We start from the raw sequence: 24,724 nt of genomic DNA, 5'->3' as shown, positions 1-24,724 counted from the left end.
GGTTCAAGCAATTCTCCTGCCTCAGACTCCTGAGTAGCTGGGATTACAAGTGTGCACCACCATGCCCAGCTAATTTTTGTACTTTTAGTAGAGATGGGGTTTCACTGCATTGGCCAGGCTGGTCTCGAACTCCTAACCTTGTGATCTGCCCACCTCGGCCTCCCAAAGTGTTGGGATTACAGCATGAGCCACTGCACCCAGCCTCAACTAGTCTTTCTTACAGCACATTTCATTTGTACAAACCAATTTACTTGGCAAGAAACAGGCAGAGAACAAGAACAAAATATTTCAAAAGATCTGGTGATTTTGCCTACCGTTCCTATTTACTAAGTGCACATCTGAGAGTGTAAAGGTGGAAAGACTTAATTCTGCCATTCTCTTAGTAGGTGTTAGTTTCAGCCTGGCCCTCATAGTGTGAACACTTCATCATGTAGAACAGGAGTCTGGTTACAGTCAGGTAAAAGCCCACTGCAATGCAATAAGTAGGGTCCAAATATTCAATTGTTTAAATTGCAAGGTGAAGTTACTGTGAAGTTAATGAAAAGTAGCCTCTTCTAGATAGTACGGGGGAAAACATTAGTTTTGTTAGATGATTTATTTAATTAGAAACAGGCCAATTATTACACTGAATGTACACAAAATATACACTGAATTTTAAAAGTCCCAAATGACGACAAGTCAGTTCACAAACCAATCCCTCTATCATCCTCCATCTCATACTCCCCAACTACACAAGATAGAGCCTTAGCTTGTTTCCATTGAGAAGCAGGGCTAAGAATGGGCTGGAGCCAATCACACATATCCAAATTTGTACTATTTGTAGGGCTTTATTATTCTTTTTTATTTCATATAACACCTATAAATATAAGTCAGCTTTTTCAACTAGCATTCAATAGAACAGAGATCTGTTCCAATGTTGGAAGGAAAAACTGGCCAAGTTCAATGTAAAGGGAATTGTACTGTTCAAGCAATTTAAAGGATTTTCTAGGGCAATTTTCGACTACATGTGGCTGACAATGATGACAAAGCTTCAACTTAACACACACCTCCTCTGTACTGTAATATATAAAGTGATGTGCCTGGAAACATAAGGTGTGGTAGAGGTTGAGAGCAGAGATTATTTTCTGTTGGGAAGAATTCACTTTTTCTATTTTATGCAACAGCAGGAAGTTCAGCTGGATTGGAAAGAACAGGTAGCACTAGGTCTTAAACTGGAGGACTGGAGAAAGAGCTGCACTGCAGACAAGAGAACGTAAGTCAGATTGCTAGAGGCCAAGTGGAAGAACAAGAAATAAGGCTGGAAAAGTAGGGCAGAGTTAGGATTTTTTTTTTTTTTTTTTTTGAGACGGAGTTTTTGCTCTTGTTGCCCAGGCTGGAGTGTAATAGAGTGATCTCAGCTCACCGCAACCTCCGCCTCCCGGGTTCAAGCCATTCTTCTGCCTCAGATTCCTGAGTAGCTGGGATTACAGGTGTGTGCCATCACACCAGGCTAATTTTTGTATTTTTAGTAGAGACGGGTTTCACCACGTTGCCCAGGCTGGTCTCGAACTCCTGACTTTGTGATGCGCCAGCCTCGGCCTCCCAAAGTGCTGGGATTACAGGTATGAGCCACTGCGCCCGGCCCCCACCCATTTTTTTTTTTTTTTTTTTTTTTGAGATGGAGTTTCACTCTTGTTGCCCAGGCTGGAATGCAATGGCGCAACCTGGGCTCATTGCAACGTCCGCCTCCCGGATTCAAGGGATTCTCCTGCCTCAGCCTCCCGAATAGCGGGGATTATAGGTGCCTGCCACCACACCTGGCTAATTTTTTGTATTTTTTTTTAGTAGAGATGGGGTTTCACCATTTTGGTCAGGCTGGTCTCCACAGTTAGGATTTTTTAAAACAGCTTTATTGAGTAGAGCCAAAAATTATCCTAGAAAATCCTTTCTAGCCATACAATTCACTAATTTCAAGCATACAAATCAATGGTTTTTAGTATACTCATTCACAGAGTCGTGCAGCCACCACCACTGTAAGTTTTAGAACATTTTCATCATCCCCAGACTCTTTAACCATTACCAATCACTCTCCATTTCTCTTTCCTCCCAGCCCTAGGCAACCACTAAGCTACTTTCTGTCTCTCCGGATTTGCCTGTTCTGGACATTTCATATAAATGGAATCATAAAGCATGTGTGACTGGCTTCTTCTTCCTAGCATAATGTTTTCAAGGTTCATCCATGTTGTAGCATGTATCAATATTTCACTCCTTTTTATGGCTCAATCATATTCCCTTCAATGGATATTCCACATTTTATCTATTCAACAGCTGATGGATATTTGGGTTGCTTCTGCTTTTTGGTTATTATGAATAATGTTGCTATGAACATTTATGCACAAGTTTCTGTGTGAGCGTATGTTTTCATCTCTCTTGGGATTACACCTAGGAGTGGAATTGTTGGGTCCTGTGGAAACTCATATTTAATCCCTTGAGGAACTAACTACCAGACTCTTCCAAAGTGGCTGAACCATGTTATATTCCCACCAGCAGTGTATGAGGATTCCAATTTTTCCACACCCTCCTGACACTTGTCATTATCTTTTTTTTATTACAGTCATCATAATTGGTGTGAAATGGTATCATGGTGATAGATTTAGGGTTAGGATTTTAGAAAATTCTTAAATGTCAAACTAAGGAACCATGAAGGTTTTTAACCAAGGCAACTTTACAATCAGAGATGTTTCAATAAGATTTATGTGGCTGGGCGCAATGGCTCTCGCCTGAAATCCCAACACTTCAGGATGCAGAGGCGGGCGGATCACAAGGTCAGGAGTTCAAGACCAGCCTGGCCAACATGGTGAAACCCTGTCTCTACTAAAAATACAAAAAATTAGCTGGGCGCAGCATCAGGCACCTGTAATCCCAGCTACTCGGGAGGCTGAGACTGGAGAATTGCTTGAACCCAGGAGATGGAGGTTGCCGTGAGCCGAGACCACGCCATTATACTCCAGCCTGGCAACAGAGCGAGATCCCGTCTCAAAAAAAAGAAAAAAAAAAAAAAAAGATTGATGTATGTATCTTTCTAACCTCTAAGCTCTAAGTTCCTTGGGCTAAGAGGCAAGATCCATGCCTTCACATTTTTCGTGGTTCCAGCACACTTGTGGCCATCTTATGTTTATTAAAATAAAAAGTATGATCATCTAAGAGGTTGCCCTCTATTTTGTGGTAGCCAAGTGTTTATGATCCTACATATAATAAATGTAGAAAAAAGGGAACCGAGATCTATTTTTAAAAATAGAAAAGCTCTATAGCCTGTCTTTTTAAAGTAAAAATTTCATATTTATCAAAATAATATATGTGACATCTTTAAAGTGAAGGAGTACAATTAAACTAATAATAAAAATAGTAGTCTCCTCTTCCATCCCTCCCCACTCCTGATGTCTGCTCCAAGGCAGATATTTTCAACTCTTTTTGCTGTTTCTTCTATTTACCTCAAATTTAAAAAAAAAAAAAAAACATAAATTAAGTATAGATTTTTTAAGATTAACTTACTTTCTGCCTTCTTCTATGGGAGAAGATTTAGCACCTTTTACCTACAAGCTGCCTACCTCCGCATACACATTTCTCCCTGACTCATGTCTCTTCTACAATGGTAACATCTCCTCCTTTCAACTGAATCAATAGTAATGTCTACGTTATGATGATTATAAAACTGCTAATCACAGTGAACCACACAGTAAACCACAATTATACATTTCTTTTCTCATAATAAATATAATCTTTAATTGTCCATGGATGTTAAGGACTACCTCTTCCCCCCCCCCCCATTTGCTTATGTACCTGTCATTAAATAATCTTCAAATATTCCACAGAAGCTTAGTAGTATCTCTAAATGCTTGATCTCTTCTCCCTGCTCCTTCCATCTTTTTGGAACCACCTAGGACTGCTGCACAACTGCTGTGCTGTGGGGTCCCTTCACGAGCATCTTGTGAATTCCCTTTGCCTCTCTCAGTTCTTTTGGATCTGCTGTTTCCTAAATTCCAAGACTTCCTCCATCTATGTTCCTTTTTCTTTTGTTTTTAAGCACCTCTTTCAATAGATTCCTGAAAAAGGAATTTTCTTTTTCAGTACCTCCTTCCATAGATTCCTGAGAAAGGGTACATGGAAAATAGATTCTTAGAGATGTTTTAAGTCTGAAAATGACTTTACTGTAATTTTTGGGAATCATTCTGCTTCAGAATTTGTGGGGTTTTTTTTGTTGTTGTTATTTTTTTTGAGACGAAATCTCACTCTGTCAACCAGGCTGTAGTGCAGTGGCGCGATCTTGGCTTACTGCAACGTCTGCCTCCTGCGCTCAAGCGATTCTCCTGCCTCAGCCTGCTGAGTTGCTGGGATTACAGGCACCCATCAACATGCCCAGCTAATTTTTGTATTTTTAGTAGAGATGGGGTTTCACCTTGTTGGCCAGGCTGGTCTCGAACTCCTGACCTCAAGTGATCCACCCACCTCGGCCTCCCAAAGTGCTGGGATTATAGGCGTGAGCCACAGCGCCTGGCCCTGCCTCAGAATTTGGAAGGCACTGCTCCACTGTTTTCTGATTCCCACTTGAGACTTCAATGCCATTCTGGTTTCCCATCCTTTGTAGGTATCATGTTTCTCTCATTCTCTAGAAACTTTTAGAATGATCTCTTTATTCCTGGTTATCAAAAGTTTCACAAAAATGTTTTTTAAAGTGTTTTTTCATCCACTATGCTGAAAATATATGGGCCTTCTTAATCTAAAATCTCAGGTATTCTGGTTCTTAAAATTGTCTTCTACCTAAAGACCTTGTTTGATCAGATCACTTAAGAATTTTTCCCTTACTCTTTTGCTAGGAATACTATTATTTTGAACTAATTTCTGCTTTTATCTTTTAATTCATTTTGCAATCTTTACCTTTTTGTTTGACTAGGGAATCTTTTCAACTTTTGTCTCTACTTCTGTTGAGTATTTTTAGTTCCCAAAAGTTTTCTTGTTCTCTGAATATTCATTTTGACTGCCTCCTGTTCACCTTTTATGGTAAACTTAAAAAAAAAAAAAAGTACGTTTTTAAGTTATCTTCTGTCTTTATATACTGCCATAAATCCTTTCTAGCCATACAATTCACTAATTTCAAGTACACAAATCAATGGTTTTTAGTATATTCACAGAGTCGTGCAGCCACCACCACTGTAAGTCTTAGAACATTTTCATCATCCCCAGACTCTTTAACCATTACCAATCACTCTCCATTTCTCCTTCCTCCCAGCCCTAGGCAACCACTAAGCTACTTTCTGTCTCTCTGGATTTGTCTATTCTGGACATTTCATATAAATGGAATCATAAAGCAAAGTTTATGAGTTTCTTTTTTGTTGTTTTCATTTCTGGATTTTATTTGAGGTATTCCTCAAATATCTGGTGATTCTTCACTTCTCATTCTACTTAAAACACCACGTATGTAATGTCCAGATTAGGCAAATCTACAGAGATAGAAAATATATTAGTGTAAGCTTCTCTAATCCACGGCCCATAGGCCACATGTGGCCCAGGATGGCTTTGAATGTGGCCCAACACAAATTCATAAACTTTCTTAAAACATTATGAGATTTTTTTCTCACAATTTTTTTTTTTTTTTTTTTTTTTTTTTAGCTTATCAGCTATCGTGAGTGATGTATTGCATGTGTGGCTCAAGACAATTCTTTCCTTCCAATGCGGCCCAGAGAAGCCCAAAGATTGGACACTCCTGTAGTGGTTGCCTGGGCCATGGAGAGAAGAGTGGGAATAGGGGATGACTGCTAACAGTTATAGCTTCTTTTTGACGTGGTGAAATGTCCCAAAATTACATTGTGGCAATGGCTGTAAAACTGTGCCTATACTAAAAACCACTGAATTATACACTTTGAGTGAATTCTATGGTATACGGTTATATCTCAATAACACTATTTTTAAACAACAGCAACAACAAAATGAAACACTAAAACAGCTGACTGGATGCTTACAATGAATAAGTAAGATAATTCAAGCACGGGGATGCGCAGAACTAGGGACGGGGTAGGAACCTGACTTTCCTTTAGAGAATCCCAAAATGTCAGTACCATTTTCCCTCGAAAGAAATATTTCAATATTCTGCCTAGATGGTACAGGCCTGGCTCCCAGTACTTTTTGGGCCAACCAGGAGAAAGGGGCTAGATGTAAGGTGGGGACTCATGGTTTGAGATGTAGGATTTCATTTAAAACTTATTCCCCAAAGAGGTTGTACCCAACAGGCTCAGTATCTGGGGACAGCCAGAATAGCTGGGGATATGAAGGGTACAATTATATTTTCTTCACTTCTCCTCCCTGCACTGTTCAACTTCCATTGCTTGTATTAGTTTTTATTTACATTGTTCTACAACCCCAATTCATTCAATTATTTCCTTGATATAGTGAGTCCCTTTAATGTACAAACTAGAGAATCCCCTCATTTGTGGAAACTGTCTTCTATCATATCTTTGAATCATTTTTTGCTGGGTATTTTAGAGGCACTAACTAGTCTTATGTTTGCATCTCTTTCGTTTCTCCTCTATATTTATCACATCTTCTCTAAATGCTTTGTTCTTCCCAACCCCCTCCCTACCCCTCATTCATTTTGATTAGCTCAAACCTTTCTTCCATGCTAAACCCTGACTTTCTAATTTGTCTCTTTCTTGATATTTTTAGTTTATGTCCTGTAATAGTGACCTTTGCATTCTCAATTTATTTCACTAATTCTGCAATCTTCTTCTCCACGTCATTTTGTTTCATGATCTCATCTTTGCTCTTAATTTATTCAATTCATATCCTTAGTACTATTTTTCATGGTAAACTGTGTGGAGGTTTTTTTGTTTATTTTTGCTTCTAGGGTAGCATTTTCTTTCAGGCCAGATTCTTCATCTTCTGCATGCCCTTTTTCCTTCTTCTATAGTGCATTTTTAGGGTTGTCATGCCATTTCTTTTCTCTTGCTCACACTTCACATGGGCACATGTCCTATCTTAACTAGCCCCAATTTTCCCTGTCTTGAAGCTGCCTTTTGAGGACTGGATGTTATTTTCTACTGAGTTTTCTGTAACATGAGGCAGGAAAGAGAATGGAGGCAGGGAGGCTGGGTAAGATAAATGCTATCTCTGTGATTCAGTTAGTAATATTCCACTGAAATTTAATAAATGGTGGTTCTATAAATCAGACTTAAAAATTCATGGCCAAGGCTTATGCCTCCTCTTAGAAATCAGATGAAGCTACTATAGTGCACAGTCTGCCCCCTTGGCAGATCCCTGTAGGTAGCAGCCCTGGTAGATTGATAAGAGGTAAAGAGGCCTGATGGGGAGTCAGGGAAACCTACACTCTATTGGTAGGAATATGTATGGGGGTATATACATATTCTTCAAATTAGAACTTTAGTTTGACAGTGTCTATCAACTTCCTTTGATCTAGGAATGTTACTCAAGTAATCTAATCTACAAAAACCTTTGCACAAGTATACAAAATTATATGGTACAAAGATATACCTAACAACATTATTTATTATCACAAAAATTTGATAATAAACCTTAATAGGAAATTAGTTAAATAAATCATGGTACATGGAATACTTGTAATGATGATTAATTGCTCAACATTCATCTCAACCCTGATGATTAGACTAATTAATTAAATACTGATGATCCCATTCTGTTCCCCAATGATTAGGAAAACTCAAGGAAGAGAAGCTGCTGCCATCCCACTACCAGCCTAAGGATAATAACAACGAGAATCACTAAGAAGCACAGCCATACCATGACTATCTGTATCTAGAACCATCCAATTTCCATTATGTGACATAATCAGTTTCCTTATTATTCAAACCAATATAAGCTGAAGTTTTATGTTACTTACAGAGATATACTAGCTAAGAATACTATGCAAGAAGAGGTAGATTATACACACACACAGATAACGATGTTCATAACACATTAGTGGGAAAAAAGTTATAAAGCCATGACTACTTTAACTATTTTGTTTTAAAATTATATATATATAATACAAAATTAAAAGAACATATAAAATCTGCTAGTAGTTGTTCATTGCTTCCATGATAGCATTACTAGGATCTTTAACTTTCTATATTTTTCTGTTTGAATTTTTACTACAAACATTTATATACATTATTTTGTAATAAATAAGGTAAAAAGAATAAAATAGGTATTAGCTAATTTCTAGCATCACTGACATTGATGTACTCTCATTTTATAAGTTTCCATAATAAAGCTATTTGAATTCTATAGTTATTGGCTAATTTTTTCAAAGTTAAGGAATATATGCACAGTCAATAGGGCTCAGAATAAATAAATGGCTCCCCTGTGAACAAACTTAAAAAGTGACTAAAGCAATGTTACAGACCAACCTTCATGACACTGTGCTCCAAGTACTTGTCCAAATTATTTGACTCCACTGGAATTCATTACATCAAATATTAATTGAAGTAAACAGGCCATTTTGAGTGCCTACTACTTGCCAGACACTGTATCAGGCACCTGAAGGTAGTTCATAGTAAACACTCACGGTTTAAATACACTGTCATCAAAATAGTGTTTGTTTAAATAGATTTAATTTTTTGAACTGCTGCTAGTCTCTTCATCTAAAAAAGAGACACTGTACAACTCCTCCTAGTGGCTAAAGGTATTTTACAAAATTCTAATATAAATGTTTTCCTTCCCCACTGAATATTAAAACAAATGCCTCTTTGCCACTGAATTTTTTGCCCATATTTATACTAAATTACCTACTTTTTATATGAGTAAATCTTTGGTCATTCACTATATTTTCACTCTTAGTGTCCACAGTGATTGCTTCAATATAAAATCTATTTCAATACAAAGATGACAAAAAGAGGCCTGTTATCTTTGTCTACACAAATAGGTCTTATTGAATGTTTTCACCTTGGCTAGATTACTACTCTTGGCAAGATTTTTGTTTAGTACTATTCAGGAATCTATCTAGTTCAACAAAAGTGACCAGGTTCTAACTTAAACATTCAAATAACAGCATAAAAGAACTGATATGTCAAAAAGCAAGTTTCAATGAACTACACGGGTGTATGGTAGTCAGATTATTACTTTCCTTTATAAGAAAATCTGCAAATGAAAAAAACAAAAACAAAATAATTTTAATGCCAATGTAATAACTGAATTAAATTAGTACAAACTGAGTATATTATTTAATAAGTATACCAATAAGAAGTTGGCAGAATATTTTAAGAAACCAAATGACTTGTCTACTTCCAAGTTTCTTTATAATAGTATTCTTTTGTTTTGTTTTCCTGGAGTAACTTAACATTTACTGTAAGGAGAAATCCTGTTAAAATAGTGTCTTTTAGTTATGAATAAAATCTCAATACTATCAGAATTGATCCTTAACTTGTAGGATGTAGTTCCCATACAGTTCACAACCTCAAAGCTTTGGTGTTCTCTGTCTTCACATGACTATCATCTGTTCAACGTAAGTTTTCTACAAACATGCAAATAAATACATTAAAAACTAGTATATAAACTTATTTCACTTAAAAATATTATACAACATTTATACTGATTCAACACTAATTGAGATGTCATGCCAATTCAAAATTACCCTGTTCACACTGAACATCTGAATTATTCATATTTTAATAATACTAAAAGGGCTGTCTTTAAGTTAAAAAAAATACACACAAAACTCCACTGTGTTTTACATATTAAAATACAGGATGAATGATAAAAATATTTAAAGCTCTAAAATCTTCAGTTGACACTTCAAGGTATTTTAAATACTTTTTATTAATTAGAACTACAGCATAAGAACTTCAAATTGAAATTTTAATTTCTGTTCTAAATTATTATTGAGTAGGAAAAAGCATGTATTATTCATGTATTTTGTACAATCTCCTTGAATAATAATAGAATTCTTTGAAATTAAAGTTGTGAAAATGTCCCTGTCTGACAGCTGTGAGGAGAGCAGTGGTTCTCCCAGCACGCAGCTGGAGATCTGAGAACGGGCTGACTGCCTCAAGTGGGTCCCTGACCCCTGACCCCCGAGCAGCCTAACTGGGAGGCACCCCCCAGCAGGGGCAGACTGACACCTCACACGGCCGGCCAGGTACTCCAACAGACCTGCAGCTGAGGGTTCTGTCTGTTAGAAGGAAAACTAACAGAAAGGACATCCACACCAAAAACCCATCTGTACATCACCATCATCAAAGACCAAAAGTAGATAAAACCACAAAGATGGGGAAAAAACAGAGCAGAAAAGCTGGAAACTCTAAAAACCAGAGTACCTCTCCTCCTCCAAAGGAACGCAGTTCCTCACCAGCAACGGAACAAAGCTGGACGGAGAATGACTTTGACGAGCTGAGAGAAGAAGGCTTCAGACGATCAAATTACTCCGAGCTACGGGAGGATATTCAAACCAAAGGCAAAGAAGTTGAAAACTTTGAAAAAAATTTAGAAGAATGTATAACTAGAATAACCAATACAGAGAAGTGCTTAAAGGAGCTGATGGAGCTGAAAACCAAGGCTCGAGAACTACGTGAAGAATGCAGAAGCCTCAGGAGCCGATGCGATCAAATGGAAGAAAGGGTATCAGCCCTGGAAGATGAAATGAATGAAATGAAGCGAGAAGGGAAGTTTAGAGAAAAAAAGAATAAAAAGAAATGAGCAAAGCCTCCAAGAAATGTGGGACTATGTGAAAAGACCAAATCTACGTCTGATTGGTGTACCTGAAAATGACGGGGAGAATGGAAACAAGTTGGAAAACACTCTGCAGGATATTATCCAGGAGAACTTCCCCAATCTAGCAAGGCAGGCCAACATTCAGATTCAGGAAATACAGAGAACGCCACAAAGATACTCCTCGAGAAGAGCAACTCCAAGACACATAATTGTCAGATTCACCAAAGTTGAAATGAAGGAAAAAATGTTAAGGGCAGCCAGAGAGAAAGGTCGGGTTACCATCAAAGGGAAGCCCATCAGACTAACAGCGGATCTCTCGGCAGAAACCCTACAAGCCAGAAGAGAGTGGGGGCCAATATTCAACATTCTTAAAGAAAAGAATTTTCAACCCAGAATTTCATATCCTGCCAAACTAAGCTTCATAAGTGAAGGAGAAATAAAATACTTTACAGACAAGCAAATGCTGAGAGATTTTGTCACCACCAGGCCTGCCCTAAAAGAGCTCCTGAAGGAAGCGCTAAACATGGAAAGGCACAACCGGTACCAGCCACTGCAAAATCATACCGAAATGTAAAGAACATCGAGACTAGGAAGAGACTGCATCAACTAACGAGCAAAATATCCAGCTAACATCATAATGACAGGATCAAATTCACACATAACAATATTAACTTTAAATGTAAATGGACTAAATGCTCCAATTAAAAGACACAGACTGGCAAACTGGATAAAGACTCAAGACCCATCAGTGTGCTGTATTCAGGAAACCCATCTCATGTGCAGAGACACACATAGGCTCAAAATAAAAGGATGGAGGAAGATCTACCAAGCAAATGGAAAACAAAAAAAGGCAGGGGTTGCAATCCTAGTCTCTGATAAAACAGACTTTAAACCAACAAAGATCAAAAGAGACAAAGAAGGCCATTATATAATGGTAAAGGGATTAATTCAACAAGAAGAGCTAACTATCCTAAATATATATGCACCCAATACAGGAGCACCCAGATTCATAAAGCAAGTCCTGAGTGACCTACAAAGAGACTTAGACTCCCACACATTAATAATGGGAGACTTTAACACCCCACTATCAACATTAGACAGATCAACGAGACAGAAAGTCAACAAGGATACCCAGGAATTGAACTCAGCTCTGCACCAAGCGGACCTAATAGACATCTACAGAACTCTCCACCCCAAATCAACAGAATATACATTTTTTTCAGCACCACACCACACCTATTCCAAAATTGACCATATACTTGGAAGTAAAGCTCTCCTCAATAAATGTAAAAGAACAGAAATTGTAACAAACTGTCTCTCAGATCACAGTGCAATCAAGCTAGAACTCAGGATTAAGAATCTCACTCAAAACCGCTCAACTACGTGGAAACTGAACAACCTGCTCCTGAATGACTACTGGGTACATAACGAAATGAAGGCAGAAATAAAGATGTTCTTTGAAACCAACGAGAACCAAGACACAACATACCAGAATCTCTGGGATGCATTCAAAGCAGTGTGTAGAGGGAAATTTATAGCACTAAATGCCCACAAGAGAAAGCAGGAAAGATCCAAAATTGGCACCCTAACATCACAATTAAAAGAACTAGAAAAGCAAGAGCAAACACATTCAAAAGCTAGCAGAAGGCAAGAAATAACTAAAATCAGAGCAGAACTGAAGGAAATAGAGACACAAAAAACCCTTCAAAAAATAAATGAATCCAGGAGCTGGTTTTTTGAAAGGATCAACAAAATTGATAGACCGCTAGCAAGATTAATAAAGAAAAAAAGAGAGAAGAATCAAATAGATGCAATAAAAAATGATAAAGGGGATATCACCACCGATCCCACAGAAATACAAACTACCATCAGAGAATATTACAAACACCTCTATGCAAATAAACTAGAAAATCTAGAAGAAATGGATAAATTCCTCAACACATACACCCTCCCAAGACTAAACCAGGAAGAAGTTGAATCTCTGAATAGACCAATAACAGTAGCTGAAATTGTGGCAATAATCAATAGCTTACCAACCAAAAAAAGTCCAGGACCAGATGGATTCACAGCCGAATTCTACCAGAGGTACAAGGAGGAGCTGGTACCATTCCTTCTGAAACTATTCCAATCAATAGAAAAAGAGGGAATCCTCCCTAACTCATTTTATGAGGCCAGCATCATCCTGATACCAAAGCCTGGCAGAGACACAACAAAAAAAGAGAATTTTAGACCAATATCCTTGATGAACATTGATGCAAAAATCCTCAATAAAATACTGGCAAACAGAATCCAGCAGCACATCAAAAAGCTTATCCACCATGATCAAGTGGGCTTCATCCCTGGGATGCAAGGCTGGTTCAATATACGCAAATCAATAAATGTAATCCAGCATATAAACAGAACGAAAGACAAAAACCACATGATTATCTCAATAGATGCAGAAAAGGCCTTTGACAAAATTCAACAACCCTTCATGCTAAAAACTCTCAATAAATTAGGAATTGATGGGACGTATCTCAAAATAATAAGAGCTATTTATGACAAACCCACAGCCAATATCATACTGAATGGGCAAAAACTGGAAGCATTCCCTTTGAAAACTGGCACAAGACAGGGATGCCCTCTCTCACCACTTCTATTCAACATAGTGTTGGAAGTTCTGGCCAGGGCAATTAGGCAGGAGAAGGAAATCAAGGGTATTCAATTAGGAAAAGAGGAAGTCAAATTGTCCCTGTTTGCAGATGACATGATAGTATATCTAGAAAACCCCATTGTCTCAGCCCAAAATCTCCTTAAGCTGATAAGCAACTTCAGCAAAGTCTCAGGATACAAAATCAATGTGCAAAAATCACAAGCATTCTTATACATCAATAACAGACAAACAGAGAGCCAAATCATGAGTGAACTCCCATTCACAATTGCTTCAAAGAGAATCAAATACCTAGGAATCCAACTTACAAGGGATGTGAAAGACCTCTTCAAGGAGAACTACAAACCACTGCTCAGGGAAATAAAAGAGGATACAAACAAATGGAAGAACATTCCATGCTCATGGGTAGGAAGAATCAATATCATGAAAATGGCCATCCTTCCCAAGGTAATTTACAGATTCAATGCCATCCCCATCAAGCTACCAATGACTTTCTTCACAGAATTGGAAAAAACTACTTTAAAGTTCATATGGAACCAAAAAAGAGCCCGCATCGCCAAGTCAATCCTAAGCCAAAAGAACAAAGCTGGAGGCATCACACTACCTGACTTCAAACTATACTACAAGGCTACAGTAACCAAAACAGCATGGTACTGGTACCAAAACAGAGATATAGATCAATGGAACAGAACAGAGCCGTCAGAAATAATGCCACATATCTACAAGTATCTGATCTTTGACAAATCTGACAAAAACAAGAAATGGGGAAAGGATTCCCTATTTAATAAATGGTGCTGGGAAAACTGGCTAGCCATATGTAGAAAGCTGAAACTGGATCCCTTCCTTACACCTTATACAAAAATCAATTCAAGATGGATTAAAGACTTAAATGTTAGACCTAAAACCATAAAAACCCTAGAAGAAAACCTAGGCATTACCATTCAGGACATAGGCATGGGCAAGGACTTCATGTCTAAAACAGCAAAAGCAATGGCCACAAAAGCCAAAATTGACAAATGGGATCTAATTAAACTCAAGAGCTTCTGCACAGCAAAAGAAACTACCATCAGAGTGAACAGGCAACCTACAAAATGGGAGAAAATTTTCGCAACCTACTCATCTGACAAAGGGCTAATATCCAGAATCTACAATGAACTCCAACAAATTTACAAGAAAAAAACAAACAACCCCATCAAAAAGTGGGCGAAGGACATGAACAGACACTTCTCAAAAGAAGACATTTATGCAGCCAAAAAACACATGAAAAAATGCTCACCATCACTGGCCATCAGAGAAATGCAAATCAAAACCACAATGAGATACCATCTCACACCAGTTAGAATGGCAATCATTAAAAAGTCAGGAAACAACAGGTGCTGGAGAGGATGTGGAGAAATAGGAACACTTTTACACTGTTGGTGGGACTGTAAACTAGTTCAACCCTTGTGGAAGTCAGTGTGGCGATTCCTCAGGGATCTAGAACTAGAAATTCCATTCGACCCAGCCATCCCATTACTGGGTATATACCCAAAGGACTATAAATCATGCTGCTCTAAAGACACATGCACACGTATGTTTATTGCGGCATTATTCACAATAGCAAAGACTTGGAACCAACCCAAATGTCCAACAATGATAGACTGGATTAAGAAAATGTGGCACATATACACCATGGAATACTATGCAGCCATAAAAAATGATGAGTTCACGTCCTTTGTAGGGACATGGATGAAACTGGAAATCATCATTCTCAGTAAACTATCGCAAGAACAAAAAACCAAACACCGCATATTCTCACTCATAGGTGGGAATTAAACAATGAGAACACATGGACACAGGAAGGGGAACATCACACTCTGGGGACTGTTGTGGGGTGGGGGGAGGGGGGAGGGATAGCACTGGGAGATATACCTAATGCTAGATGACGAGTTGGTGGGTGCAGCACACCAGCATGGCACATGTATACATATGTAACTTACCTGCACATTGTGCACATGTACCATAAAACCTAAAGTATAATAATAATAATAATAAAAGAAAAAAAAAAAAAAAAGAATTCTTTGAAATTAAAGTTGTGACTCAGGAAGTCCTAGCTAGAGCAATCAGATGACAGAAAAAAATAAAGGGCATCCATATTGGAAAGAAAGAAGTCAAATTATCCTTGTTTGCAGATGATATAATCGTATATTTGGAAAAACCTAAAGACAACCAAAAACCATTAGAACTGATAAACAAATTGAGTAAAGTTGCAGGATACAAAATCAACATACAAAAATCAGTAGCATTTCTATATGCCAACAGCAAATAATCTGAAAAAGAAATAAAAAAGTAATCCCATTTATAACAGCTAGAAATAAAATTAAATATCTATGAATTAACTTCACCAAAGAAGTGAAAGAGATCTACAATGAAAACTATAAAACACTGATGAGAGAAATTGAAGAGGATACAAAAAATGGAAAGATATTTCATGTTCGTGAACTGGAAGAATCAATATTGTTAAAATATCCATACTACCCAAAGCAATCCACAGATTCAACGCAATCCCTATCAAAATATCAATAATATTCTTCACATAAATATAACAAACAATCCTAAAATTTATATGGAACCACAAAGACCCAGAATAGCCAAAGCTATCCTGAGCAAAAAGAACAAAACTGGAGGAATCATATTACTTGACTCAAATTATACTACAGAGCTACTGTAACCAAAACAGCAAGGTACTGGCATAAAAACAGGCACATAGATCAATAGAACAAATAGAGAACCCAGAAGTAAATCCATACATCTACAGTGAGCTCATTTCATCAGAGATGCCAAGAACACACACTGGGGAAAGAGCAGTCTCTTCCATAAGTGGTGGCAGGAAAACTGGATATCCATATGCAGAAGAATGAAACTAGACCCCTAACTCTCGCCATATACAAAAATCAAACCAAGATGGATGAAAGACTTAAATATAAGACCACAAACTATGAAACTACTAAAAGGAAACATTGGGGAAACTTTCCAGGACACTGGATTGGGCTAAGATTTCTTGAATAATACCCCACAAGCACAGGCAACCAAAGCATAAATGGACAAATGGAATCACATCAAGTTAAAAAGCTTCTGTACAGCAAAAGAAACAATCAAGAAAGTGAAGAGACAACCCACAGAATGGAAGAAAATATTTCCAATCTATCTATCTAACAAAGGGTTAATAACCAGACTATATAGGGAGCTCAAACAACTCTACAGGGAAAAAAAACCCTAATAATCCAATTAAAAAATGGGCAAAAGATCTGAATAGACATTTCTCAAAAAAAGACATACAGGTGGTAAACAGGTATATGAAAAGGTGCTCAATATCACTGGTCGTCAGAGAAAGGCAAATCAATACTACAATGAGATTATCATCTCACCCCAGTTAAAATGGCTTTTATCCAAAAGGCAGGCAATAACAAATGCTGGCAAGGATGTGGAGAAAGAGAACTCTCATATACCGTTGGTGGGAATGTAAATTAGTACAACCATTATGGAGATCAGTTCTCAAAAAAATAAAAACAGATCTAGCATATGATCCAGCAATCACATTGCTAGGTACATACCCAAAAGAAAGGAAATCAGTATATTGAAGAGATAGCTGGACTCCCATGTTTATTGCATCACTAATCACAATAGCCAAGACTTGGAAGCAACCTAAGCGTCCATCAACAGACTAATGGATTAAAAAAAAAGTGATACATACATGCAGTGGAGTACCACTTGGCCATTAAAAAATAATGAGATCCTGCCATTTGCAACAATGTGGACAGAACTGGAGGTCATTATGTTAAATGAAATAAGCCAGGCACAGAAAGGCAAACTTCGCATGTTCTCACTTATTTGTGGGAGTTAAAAAAACAATTGAACTCATGGAGATAGAGAGTAAAAGGATGGTTACCACAGGCTGGGAAGGGTAGTAGTGGGGGTGGGGGGGTGCAGAGAATGTGATTAATAGGCACGAAAAAGATAGAATGAGTAAGATCTAGTATTTGATAGCAAAACAGGGTGACTATAGTCAATAATAATTTAACTGTACATTTAAAAATAACTAAGAGTATAATTAGATTGCTTGTACAACCATACATACAAAAGATAAATGCTTGATGTGAATACCCTAATGTGATTATTATGCATTGTGTCTGTATCAAAATATCTCATGTACTCCAGAAATGTATATATCTACTATGTACACACAAAAAAATAAAAATTAAAAAATAAAGTTGTGATTCAATATGAATAATGCTAACTACATATTAAAGCAATCTCAGTATAACTAGTAATTTTTTGTGAATATTTATATTATCACTGCAAAACCATAGATCTTTGAATTTTTAAACATTTTTGCTTAAAAGTGAACATTTAAGAGGGCAAACTAATGTTCAACAAGTTAATCTAATTATTTCCTAGCTTATTCAAAATTTGACATGCTTTCTATAGCAAAATTTGGAAGTATAATAAAAGTACAAAGAAGAAGTGGACTAACTCTAGTTTATGGTGGAAACATAAAAGACTTAGATTCTTCTCTTATGTCAAAGTTCAAATTAACTTCACATTAAATTAAATGAAAAAACCAGCCCTCCTCCATAGTTATCTATGCACTGTGCTCCTTAGTCTGTCACCTAAACTAGGAAGAAATACTGAGACAAACTGCAGTAAGGACTGAAAGTATGATATATAAAATGCTCCCTGACATTTTTTAATCCATTCAACAAACATTTCTTGAGCACCTATTTGATTTCATTCATTTCACTCAGTTCTGACATAGCCCTGCAAAGTACATACTGGTTTTATTCCAATCATATTACATATAAGGATATGTGAAGTTAAGTAGCTTGTCTAAGATCACTTGGCTGCTAAGTAGTAAAAACAGGGCAAGAACCTGTTTTCTGATCCTCAATTACTGGAGTCGTCTAACTTCTATACCATCTAATGATCTAGATTCCAATCCCAGCTCTACTACTTCCTGGCTACAGAACTGGGGCAAATCACTTAACTTGTCAGCTTTCTAGGTTCTTCATCTAGAAAATGGTGAAAGTGAGCATCTCACTAGATTGCTCTGAGAAACTATAACGAAAATGCTTTAAAAGTTATTAAAATATTTTTGCATTGCTATTTCATGTCATGTGCTATGTGATATTATATAAAATGTTTTACATTACAAATTGATAATTTTTAGCCATAGTCCTCTGGAGACTAGGCTGTTCTCCAGTATGTTGGAAATTTTAGGACAACTTTTGCAGTCTACTGAAGTTTAGGTGACATCAGAAAAATCTAGCAATTTCCTGACATAGGCCTACTTTCCATAAGCAAGAAGAAAGTTAAGTACTGGCAAAATCTAACTCATTATAACTTTTATTTTGACTAGGTAGTACATTAATGTGGTTTAAATTTCAAAAGATAGCAAAGGATATTCAGTGGAAAGTCTCCTCACTTTGTCCTCTAGCTTCTCAGATCCCCTCGCAAGAGACAACAGGTTTTATCAGTTTCTCACACGTCCTTCCAGAAATATACATGTATCTGTGCCCTCTGACAACTTTTTACGTAAATGGTAGCATCCTGTACACATTTTTTCACCTTGCTTTTTTCCACTAACTTATCAGTAAATAAACAGTTTTGTTTTGGGGTTTTTTTCTGTTTTTATGTGTTTAGTTTTTACAAATGCATAGTACTTCACAGTGTGGGTTACATTTATCCTAACCCTATCCCTTATTAAAGGATATTTAGGTAATTTTCAATGCTGAAATGAGTAATCTTATATATTCAACATTTTGTAAGTGTGCAAGTATATCTACTGGATAAAAATCCAAGAAGTAGAATTGCTGGGTTGAAGAAGTGTATTTGTAATTTTTACAGATAGTACCAAACTGCACTTTATAGAGTTTGAACACTGGAGCTTGCTTCTCAAACCCTTAACACTACCATGTGACCCAGCAATCCCGCTTCTAGGCATACCCAAGAGAAATAAACACATATGTCCATAAAAAAAACTATACACAAATGTTTGATGCAGCTTATTCACAACAGCCAAAATGCAAAATGTGGAAAGAACCTAGATGTCCATCGACTGATAAATGGGTAAACAAAATTTGATATATACCCATACAATGGAATATTATTCAGCCACAAAAAGGAATGAAGTACTGAAGCATGCTACAACATAGATAAACCTTGAAAACATTATGCTAAGTAAGAAAAGGCAGTCACAAAAGATCACATATTACAGGACCCAATTTATAACAAATTTCCAGGATAGGCAAATCTATAGAGACAGTAAGTAGATTAGTGGTTGCAAAAAACCACTGAATTGTTGTGTACGGTATGTGAATTATACCTCAATACCGTTTTAAAAAATACCCACCTCCCAGCTACCTCAGTTTACTATGTGTCATGAGCCACACATACGCACATCTGGTGTTAATTTTCCCTCAGATTTCCAACAACCATCTCACCACTTCGCAATAACTCACAATAGGCAACCCTTCTCATGTCTATTTCCAGAAGTAAACCTTTACCAAGGAAACCTTTTCCAAGGAAAAGTGCTATATTTATTGTAATACTTGGGTGCAGGCATACCTTTTAGATACTGCAGATTTGGTTCCAGACCACCAGAATAAAGCAAATTGCACAATAAAGTGAGTCATATGTATTTTCTGGTTTCCCGGTGCGTATAAAAGTTATATTTCTACTATATCATAGTCTATTAAGTGGACAATAGCATTATGTTTTTTAAATGCACATAGTTTAAAAATACTTTATTACTAAGAAATGTTAATAATTATCTGAGCCTTCAGCAAGTTGTAATCTTTTTGCTGGTGGAAGGTGTGGCCTTCATGTTGATGGCTGCTGACTGATCAGGGTGGTGGTTGGGGAGGCTGTGGAAATTTCTTTTCTTTTTTAAGACTGAGTCTCACTCTATCGCCCAGGCTGGAGAGCAGTGGCACAATCTCGGCTCACTGCAACCTCTGCCTCCTGGGTTAAAGCGATTCTTGTGCCTCAGCCTCCCAAGTAGCTGGGATTACAGGTGCCTACCAGCACGCCCAGCTAATTTTTCTTGTATTTTTAGTAGAGACAGAGTTTCACCATGTTGGCCAGGCTGGTCTCAAACTCCTGACCTCAAGTGATCTGCCTGCCTCAGCCTCCCAAAGTGCTGGGATTACAGGCATGAGCCACCGAGCCCAGCCAGCAATTTCTTAAAGTGAAATTTTAACCATGAAGTTGGTTGCATCAATTGACTCTTCCTTCCAGAAAAGATTTATCTGTAGCGTGCCATGCTGTTTGATAGCATTTTACCCAGAGTAGACCTTCTTTCAAAATTGGAGTCAACCCTCTCAAACCCTGCCATTGCTTTGCTTTATTAACTAAGTTTATGCAATATCCTAAATCCTTTGTTGTCATTTCAACAATATTCATGGCATCTTCACCAGTAGATTCCATCTCAGGAGACCATTTTCTTTCTCATCCAGAAGTAATTCCTCATCTGTTCAAGTTTTATCATAATGTTGCAGCAACTCAGTCACATCTTCAGGCTCCTGTTCTAATTCTAGTGCTCTGGCTATTTCCACCACATCTGCAGTGGTTTCCTCCACTGAAGTCCTGAACCTCTCGACATCATTCATGAGGAATGGAATCAGCTTCTCGTCAATGTTGATATTTTTATCTCCTCCCTTGAATCACAAATGTCCTCAATGGCATCCATCTAGAATGGTCCTTTCCAGAAGGTTTTCAATTTACTTTTTCCAAATCCATCAGAGGAATCACTATCTATGGCAGCTATAGCCTTACAAAATGTGTTTCTTAAGTAATAAGACTTGAAAATCAAAATTACTCCTTGATCCATAGGCTACAGAATGGATCTTGCGTTGTAGGCATGAAAAAAAATTAATATTCTTGTACATCTCCTACAGAGCTCTTGGGTGACTAGGCACATTGTCAATGAGCAGCAATATTTTGAAAGGATTTTTTTTTTCTGAGCAGTAGGTCTCAAAAGTGAGCTTAAAATATTCAGTAAACCATGTTATAAACAGATGTGCTGTTCCATTGACAGTATATAGGCAAAGTAGATTCAGCATATTCTTAAGGGCCCTAGGATTTGCAAAATGGTAAATTAGCATTGACTTCAACTTAAAGTCTCTAGCTGCACTGGCCCCTAACAAGAGAGTCAGCCTGTCAAGCATTGAAGGTGGCCACTGACTTCTCCTCTCTAACTTTAAAAGTCCTAGATGGCATCTTCTTTCAATAGAAGGCTGTTTTGTCTACATTAAAAATCTGTTATTTACCCACCTTCACCAACGATCTTAGCCAGATCTTCTGGATCACTTGCTCCAGCTTCTACATCAGCACTTGTTGCTTCACCTTGCACTTTTATGTGATGGTGATGGTTTCTTTCCTTAAGCCTCATGAATCAACCACTGCTAGTTTCAAACCTTTCTTCTGTAACTTTCTCACCTCTTTCAGCCTTCACAGAATTGAAGAGAGTGAGAGCCTTACTCTGGATTAGGATTTGGCTTAGAATGTTGTACCTGGTTTGATCTTTCGTCCAGACCATAAAACTTTCTCCCCATCAGCAATAAGGCTGTTCCACTTTCTTGTCACTCATGTGTTTACTAGAGTAGACTTTAAATTTCCTTTAAGAACTTTTCCTTTGCATTCACAACTTGGCTATTTGGCACAAGGGGCTTCACTTTTAGTCCGTCTCAGTTCTTGACAACCTAATTTTTTCATTAAGCTTAATCACTTCTAGCTTTTGATTTAAAGTGAGAGACAAGTAAACTTTTTCCTTTCACTTGAACACTTAAGAGACCATAGTAGGGTTATTAACTGGCCTAAATTTGATATTTTTGTATCTCAGGGAACAGGGAGGGGAGACAGAGGGAGGGTGGGGGAGGGAAAGAGAGAGAGAGAACATGTTGGTGGTGAAGCAGTCAGAACACGTACAACATTTATTAAGATCTTAAGATCGTCATCTTATATGGGCATGAGCCATGGTGCCCCAAAACAATGACAAAAAGTAACAGCAAAGACCACAGATCACCATAATAGATATAATAATAATGAAAAAGCTTGAAATATTGTGAGAGTTTCCAATGAAGAGAACACATGCTATTGGAAAAATGGTGCTGATACATTTGCTTGATGCAGGGTTGCCACAAACCTTCAATTTATAAAAAACAGTATCTGAGCAATATCTGAGAAGTACAATAAAGTTAGGAACAATAAAATGAGGTATGCCTGTATTTTGTAACCATTTTACACGTGTAAAACTGTGCTACCATTTTTATTAAGTTCCCATCTTCTCTCTACATGTCACTGATGAATTGTTTTAGTGTTATGACCTAACCCCATCTTTCCCATAAGCTCTGTGGTTTTTATTGCCCATTTTGTACAGCGTAGTGATTTTTAGGAACACACAGGCCACATTACAGCAGAACTAATTGTAAAATCACATGACAGTATTTCCCCCAAATACACCCATTATTAGACACAGATTTGAAAACTGGAGAAATCACTAATCCAAAGTAACAAGATTTCAATCCAATTTCACTATTTAAAAATTTCAAACTAAAAGGCTAAAAGCAATTAATACCATTTGGGATATTATGGTAATAATGTAGAAAATGCTTTCAGTTGTTACACTTCTGTTTTCTAGAGACTTTATGAATATTAGAAGACGGTTCCAAGGGAAAACAAACAGTACTAATTCCTTTTTTTTTTTTTTTTTTTAGACACAGTCTCACTGTGTTGCCCAGGCTGGAGTCCAGTGGTGCGATCTCGCCTCACTGCAACCTCCGCCTCCTGGGTTCAAGCAATTCTCCTGCCTCAGCTTCCCAAGTAGCTGGGACTACAGGCACCCGCCACCATGCCCAGCTAATTTTTGTATTTTTAGTAGAGATGGGGTTTCACCAGGTTGGCCAGGCTGGTCTTGAACTCCTGACCTCAGGTGATCCACCCGCCTTGGCCTCCCAAAGTGCTGAGATTACAGGCGTGAGCCACCACACCCGTCCCAAACAGTACTGATTTCAAAGGGAATAAGTCGGTAATTTATGAAGCCAAGCTACTCAGCATGCATCTTTTGCTCTCATTGGACTGTTACCTTTCAAATCACACAAAAATACCCTGTTCATTTCAGTTTCAATGCTTTTATCCATTCTCCTTGCACGAGGTGCCTTTCTCTTCCTTCTTGGTCTCACCAAATCATATACTCTTGACTTAAGTCCATGATAGATCATTCCCATCTCCCCCTCCATTCTTTACTGATGCTCTGTCCCTTTGAGTTCCTACAGCACTTATTGCTGGATTTACACATTTGTAATCTGATGTTATTTGCTCATTTTTGTCCCTTGAACAGATAAGCTCCTCAGAAAAAGAATCTTCCTAATAAGGCCGGGTGGGGTGGCTCACACCTGTAATCCCAGCACTTTGGGAGGCGAGGCAGGGCAGATCATGAGGTCAAGATTAAGACCATCCTTGCCAATGTGGTGAAACCCCATCTCTACTAAAAATACAAAAATTAGCTGGGCATGGTGGCGTGCACCTGTAGTCCCAGCTACTTGGGAGGCTGAGGCAGGAGAATCACTTGAACCTGGGAGGTGGAGGTTGCAGTGAGCCGAAATCATGCCAGTGCACTCCAGCCTGGCGACAGAGCGAGGTTCCGTCTCAAAAAAAAAAAAAAAAAAAAAACGAATCCTCCTAATACTTCAGAAACCACACAGCTTAGCATAACACAGAGCACAGAGTAAGTGCTCAAGAAGTTCTTGCTGCTGGGTGATAAATAGGAAAGAATCAAATAACCTTCTGGCTTTCTTAGCTAGATCTCCACTATTTCTGGTGCATATCATTTAAATGACTTTCAAGAAGTTAAAATTTTAACTTAGCCATGCTGAAAACATATACGGCTGCCAAGGAAATGAAATCTCATAAAACTTGCGCTCGGTATCTTATCACGAAAAAGGCTAAACAAGAAATTATCATTGTTACACAACACATTTTTAGATTGTGGACCCCACTTCTACCTTATAAAATGTATGTAAGCAATTTTATTTACAGCAGTTTTATCACAGTGCCAAATTATCCCAGAACCATGGTTTTCAAGGCTTTCTTTTAATAGCAGAATTTTTTTTTTATTTCTTCTTCTTTTTTTTTTAAACAAACAAAAGGGTAGGTGGAATTCTACCACACAGAAAAAAGCAGAGCTGACCTTGCTAATGCGGAGGGAGGGGCTTGTAGTTCTGCCTGCCCTGTCCCCAGTCCCCAATTGCAGTGATCCCTTAAGGCATCTCTGAGCACCATCAGCAATGAGAAGCACTCAGAATAATCAGCAAACTGCCATGAATAGAAAAATACTTCATTAAT

The 24,724-nt window shown here is 37.7% G+C and overlaps 1 protein-coding gene across 4 annotated transcripts in view; it reads right to left on the bottom strand.

Moving 5' to 3' along the window:
• Positions 1-24,724, bottom strand: part of PIGF (phosphatidylinositol glycan anchor biosynthesis class F) — a 41,558-nt gene that overhangs the window by 11,969 nt on the left and 4,865 nt on the right. The window lies entirely within an intron of this gene.

Source organism: Pongo abelii, chromosome 12 (assembly GCF_028885655.2).
Source record: "Pongo abelii isolate AG06213 chromosome 12, NHGRI_mPonAbe1-v2.0_pri, whole genome shotgun sequence".
In the NCBI taxonomy this organism is placed as follows: domain Eukaryota; kingdom Metazoa; phylum Chordata; class Mammalia; order Primates; family Hominidae; genus Pongo; species Pongo abelii.
Note: the sequence above shows the minus strand (reverse complement) of the source record. Positions and strands in the feature narration are given on the sequence as shown.